Here is a 5,902-nt window from a genome sequence, read left to right on the forward strand (position 1 = left end):
GCTGGGAGGGGGTTTAGGTGTGGCTGGCTGCCTGAGGGCAAGGTGGGCCTTGCAGGCTGGGGCCTGTAGGGGCAGGAAGGCCATTCCAGGCTTGGCTGTAGCTCCGAGGAAGCCTTGGTGCACTGTATCACTGCAGGCAGGCGCTTAGCAGAGCTGCTTCTGCTGGAGTGGACGTCAGCTCCCCGGGCAGAGCAGTAGCCTTTCTCCTTGCAGATGCTGCTGCCCTTCAGCAAGACGGAGAGAGCAGCTGTGCGTGAGAGGGCCGTGGGGAGGATTGGGAGGCTGAGCAAGTTGCTGGCCAACTCTTCCTCGCTGGAGGTAAGGAGCCAAGCACCGTGCAGCCCCCGCTTTGGCCCTTTGCAGCAGCCCAGAGCACCGTGCAGCTCAGGGGTCCCTCGGAGGGAAGCGTGGGCACAGGTTAAGGCAGTGAGCAAGGCTCTGCCCTGAAGCAAAGCTCTTTGGCGCTCTCTCCATGGGCTTTTCTCTGCAGTCCCTTTGTCGCAGGAGCCAGCTGTGCCCCCAGCCCTGTGCAGGGGAGCAGTGCGCACGGAGCATGATGTGAGCCGCAGCCTGGCAGTGCTGCCTGTGCTGGGCTGCTGCTTTGGCAGGCAAGGCCTGCAGGGCCATCGAGAGCTTTGGCTCCCCTGGGATCCATGCCTGGGCAGAGTCTTGGCTTCAGGGCTTTGGTGGTGACTGCCTCCCGTCAGCCCTTCTACCTGTCCCACCCGCCTTCCGCCGATGTGGCACCCCTTTGGAGGAGTGGATGAGAGCCCTGCCTGCTATGGGAAGGCACTGCTGTCCCATGCCAATGCTGGGACAGCTGGTGGGCTGCCTCATCCTTTGCTGTGCGTACGAGGACGCGGAGACCAAGTGTGGGGCCTTGGATGCTCTCCATTGCCTCTTCAGATTCATTGTGCAGCGAAGACGTAAGAGAAGCAGTGCTGGGCTGTGTGCTTCTGCACGCGGCCATGCTGGCAAGGCCGGGGAAGGCATCGCACTGCCTTGGCCCCTCTGCTCAGTGAGGCAAAGGAGCAGGAGGCACGGCTGATGTAGGAGCAGGGGAGCAGGCTGTTAGTACCTGTCCTGGATACCACTGGCCTGGAAAATGCTCAGCAGCCCCTGCTCAGAGGCTACGGCTTGTGTCGGGCTTCCCACTGGAAAGTCCAATCAAATCCGTGGGGCTTTTAGTACCCTTTGAAGCAACTGCCCTTCTCTGCCCTGGAATAGGCCCCGACCCTCCCTGGGAATCTTGCTCCCCATACATTCCTGGCATGCCCTTTGTCTCTGCCAGGCTGGTTGCTCTCTGACGCCATGAGTCTGCCACCTGCAGCTCTCCATGACTCCTCCTGACCACTGTGTCTTTCTGCTGCTGTTCAGGCCGGGCGATGTTGCAGGATGATCCAGAGTATGTGGAGCCCCAGAAGGAGAGGGAAGCCGACAATGAGCTCTGCCTTTTGTGGACGAGCAACATCAGCGTGATCGTGAGGGTGAGGAGCACTTCCCTTGCTGGGACTGTTGGCCATGGGGTCCTGAGGAGACGTGGATGAGCAAAGGGATGCCTAATGAGTGGGGCTGAGGGGGCCTTGGGGTTGGTACGGAGGTGGTGGTGGAGAAGGAAGCAGCTCTGAGTGGCACCTAGAGTACTGGTTGCTGCCTGGTAGCAGCCCCGCTCTCACTGCTGTGTCTCCCACTGTCGCTGAGCGGGGACTAGCCAGAGGCTTGGCTCCAAGAGTCCCAGCAGCAGCTGCAGCCTGCTGGCCACCAGCAAGCTAGGGTTGCCTGCAGAGCCAGTGCACTGTGAGCCTGCTCCCAAGCATCCTGCCTTGCCCTGCTGGCCCTCTGGCCACATGCCCCATGGTGCTGCTACCCAGCACAGCACCTGCTCCTGGCTCTCCTGGGCCATGGTGCAAGGGGCTTCAGCTTGGTCACGTCGTGCCTGCCTGGACAGGACCCTCTTGGGGCTCTCAGCGAGGAGGGGGTGGGCAGGGGCAGGGCTGGCACACAGCTGGGGACCTCCAGGGCTGGCCCAGGCTACGGTGCTGCGGCCAAGGAGGCACCACTGACAGAGCGCTCTTGGCCTGCAGCACTGCCGTGAGCATGTGGAAGGTGCTGATGGATAAGCCGATGCTTGCGCTGGACATGCTGCGGGAGCTGCTGAGCTTGCTGGAGGAGTGGCCACTGCACAAGCAGTCCAGCTCCAACAGGGACAACAACTGCATCCTTCCGCTGGCCATGAGTCAGGGGACGAGGCCTCCCGTGCCCCCAGGCTGGTGCCTGCCTCTCTAGGCCCCCTCTCGCCCTCTCCCCTGCCGGAGTGTCCCCAAGCAGGGACCTCTCCTGGGCCCATGGATACAACATGCCCAGTGCCAGGCCTCCGACTGCGCCAGCGCACAGGGCTGCCAAGTGCTGCCTGGCCTCTCTGCACACAAACAGCCAGGCTGGCCATGCCCAGGAAATGTCCATCCTGCATACCCTGTCCCTGCATCCGCCGACCTCGCTCAGCAGGCTGGAAAGCCAGGGTAAGGTTCGGGGCAAGGTGAGGGGCAGGAGTAGGGCTCCTGCAAAACCTGGGCAGGCAGCACGGCCTGGGACAGGGAGCCTGGCAGAGCGTGCACGCTACACGAAGCCTGCCGAGGTGATGGTCATGCTGAGGCAGGAAGGCTCACTGTGTACAACCAGGAGCTGAGGCCAAAGAGCCTGCGGGTGCTGGCCCTGGTCAGGCAGCCAGGCTGAGGCCTCCATCTGCATTTCCCATGCTCCAAGGCTGTGCCCGAGCCTCCCACCTGGAGGGCTGTGGAAGCATGCCAGGGGCTGCTCGGGAGTGCGAGGTGTGTCTGGGTGTTTTCTGCAGGCAACGAGGGCACTGTGTGAGATCGTCCGGGAGCCCGTCTGCCCAGAGACGGTGAAGGCGTTTTTCCCCCAGCTCTTCCTGGCGCTGCTCTTGCAGATGGTCTTCACAGCAGAGTTCAGCCACCAGGAAGCAAATATGTTTTTGAGGGAATGCCAAGGGGATGAGTCCCGTCCCACCAGCCACGTCAGGTGCTCGATCCCGGTGGCCCTGTCTCTGCGCTGCACCTGGAGGCAGGGCCAGGCTGCCAGTATGACCTGGGCTTTGCTGTGCATGCAGGTGCGCCGTGCAGGCCATGAAAAGTCTGCTGCGCTGTGCTCACTATGAGACCATAGCCGTGGCTGTTGAGAGGAAGGGTGGCTGGGACCTATTTCTGCATGCGGACACCTCCCAGAAGGGAGTGGTGGTGCTGGCCAGGTTGAGCCCTTTCCGGCCTGCTGTGGCCCAGCACCTCTTCCCTGGATGTGGGGTGTGCCACCCCTTGTGCTTCTTGTTGGGGGAGGGGGAGCGCCAGTTCTCCAAGAAAGGGGCTGCAGCCTCAGCCCTTGTGGCAAGGGCTCGCCCAGCAGAAGGGCCCTGGGAGCTGCCATGCTGCCCAGCTTGGAGAGCTGCTGGGGGAGCAGGTGGTGTTAGGAGCTGTGGGAGAGGGTCGCGTGCAGGAGTGGTCCCCTCCCAAAGGCCTGGAGTGCCGTCCTGTGGGGCCTGGGCTCACATGACCGAGAGCACTGGGGACGGTGTGCCTGCAGTGCCCCCGAGGGCAGAGCCCCAGGAAAGGTGCAAGAGGCACAGGAGAACATGGGGAGGGCCCAGGGGCACAGGAATCCAAAGCGGGCAGGAGCGGGGATGTGTGGGCAGGCCATGCCGCCTGGGCAGGAAGGCTGTTTCTCCGGTCTCCCACCAAAAGGAACGTAATGATGACTGACGCTGGCTTTCTAATGGCAAGGTGTGGTAGGGCAAGAGCAGTGCTCCATGATGAAATGCCGCTGGCTGCAGGAGCTGCGTGCCAAGCACTGCCTTGGCCTGCCTTGCCCTGTGCTGGAGGGACATGGCTCGAGAGGGCAGAGAGATGCCAGAGGAGGTTTGCCTGCTCACCTGAGGCCCAGCACTGCCTTCTTGCCTCTGACAGAGCGATGAGGGGGGCTCCCAGTCACCTGCGTTGCTGGCTCTTCCACCAGCTGGCAAGGCTTCTGAGGAGGGAGGACCAGTTTCATCAGCTGCCCGTCATGGCTTTCTTTGTCGAGGTGGGCCTCATGGCAAGCGGTGCCTCTCTGGAGGGGCCTCTAAATGCTGTAGCTCGCTTGTGCACATGCGTGTGGGGTGATGCTGGTGAATGGAGCCGGGGCAATGCATACGCTCCTGTTAGTAGCCCCGGCCTTGGCTCGTTTCTGCTGGGCGACCACTCGTAAGCACTTGTATTTTGTGCCTCCTTTGTGGCAGTTCTCTGTGTGTTCAATTGCTCCTCCAAGGGATGAGAACAAGAGGCTGCAGAGGGTTCAGGGGACGGGAGGAGGAGGCGAGCGGTGTGTGCAGCGTGCCATGAGGTGCAGGGCTGGGAGCAGGGCCCAGGGGTGTCTGCACAATGCCTGCTGTGTTTGGGCTGAGCTTTGTGAGGGCCTGGTGCCCTTGCCCTGGATGGTGGGTGGGATGGAGAGCTGCACGCTGCAGGCAGTCCTGCCAGCTCTGCCAGTCTTTCAGTGCTGAGTGCATTTCAGCTGCTGGAATGCCCTGAGCTTGCTGACATGGATGAGGAGGTCCTGCCACTCGTCCAGAGTTATGTGCAGAGTGAGAGCCTGGAGATGTGCAGACTGGCGTTCAGAGGCCTCGTGACTCTGTTGAAGAGACCCAAGATGGTGAGGAGGGGGGCAGGCGGGTGAAGCCGTGCTGGCAGCCTGGGGCTTGACAGGAGACACTGGGTCAGAGAGTGGCTTGGACTTTGCTGGCAATCCGGAGGTGCGGTAGCTGCTCCCAAGTCTCCGCTGCCCCATTCATCTGCCCCAAGTGTCATGCCAGGCCCTTGGCCGTGCTGCACAAGGAGAAAGGCACCAATGCCCACTGGGAAGATCTGGGAGAGGGACAATGAGCTGGAGCACAGGGCCGGGCAAATGCAGCCAGGTGCTCCTGGGCCTTGAGGCAGCAGCTTTTGTCCTTACAGAGGCCAGTGCCTGCTGAGGGCCCCCTTGGAGATCTGTGCCCTGCACTGCAGCCTCTGTGCCCAAGGCCTGTGTGTGTGCAGAGCCCTGGCCCTGGCCACTGAGCCCTGATGGGAAAAGAGCACACAGAGCACTTTTGGGTGGGGGGGGGTCTGTCCTTGCTTCCCACAAAGAAAGTTGTGTGTTTCCCACAGAAAAGGAGAATGCAGAGCCTGCTCCCAGACAGCATGGAGTGGCTGCAGCATGCTTGCAGGAAAGTGTGTGTGGGAAGCCTGATGCTGCTGAGAAACATCCTCAGCTACCTGGAACAGAAGGGCTCCAACCCGATTGTTCTGCAGCTGGCCAAGAAGCTTCTGCCACGCTTTGATGACGTAAGGCTGGTGGGAGAGCCGGGGCTCTGCTGGTGTGTCCGGGGGTCCGTATGCGTGGTCTGGGTGCTGTGTGCCCCTCTGCATATGTGCCTGTTGGCGCGTCCCCGCACAGGCCCTGCTGTGTGTCAGGAAACCTTTTGCCCTGTGGTTCTCAGCCCATGGCCTGTGCTGGCCTTGGTGTCCTGGGCTGTGGGAGTAGAGCAAACCAGCCCCCTGTCTGCTCTCGGCCGTGGCCTGGGGCAGTGATGAGCAGAGAAGCAGGAGCAGGCTAGAGAGTGAGGGAGAGGCTGTGCCCTGGGGCTGTCCCTTTCTGTCCTTTTCTGTGCGGGGGCCCTGATGGAGCCCTCGGGAAATCCAAGAAGCTCCCTCCAGAGGGAGAGGGAGACAGAGCCCAGGGAAGCTTGTCGTGCTGCTGCCGCCGACAACCCTCATTGTCCAGGCTGCCTCAGCAGAGGCTTGTCCTCAGCTCCGACCTCTGGCCGGGCTGGGGGACAGTTGTGCCCAGAGAGGACGAGGCCTTACAACAGCAAACG

At 62.0% G+C, this 5,902-nt stretch overlaps 1 long non-coding RNA gene across 1 annotated transcript; it reads left to right on the forward strand.

The window, feature by feature from the left end:
* The first annotated feature begins 208 nt into the window (after positions 1-208).
* On the forward strand, positions 209-2,754 carry LOC138062639 (uncharacterized). The gene is made up of 3 exons (XR_011136561.1): positions 209-318; positions 1,378-1,487; positions 2,085-2,754. It is a non-coding gene; the product is annotated as an uncharacterized lncRNA (long non-coding RNA).
* Positions 2,755-5,902: the final 3,148 nt, after the last annotated feature.

The sequence above is a fragment of the Struthio camelus genome, chromosome 28 (assembly GCF_040807025.1).
Source record: "Struthio camelus isolate bStrCam1 chromosome 28, bStrCam1.hap1, whole genome shotgun sequence".
NCBI lineage: Eukaryota > Metazoa > Chordata > Aves > Struthioniformes > Struthionidae > Struthio > Struthio camelus.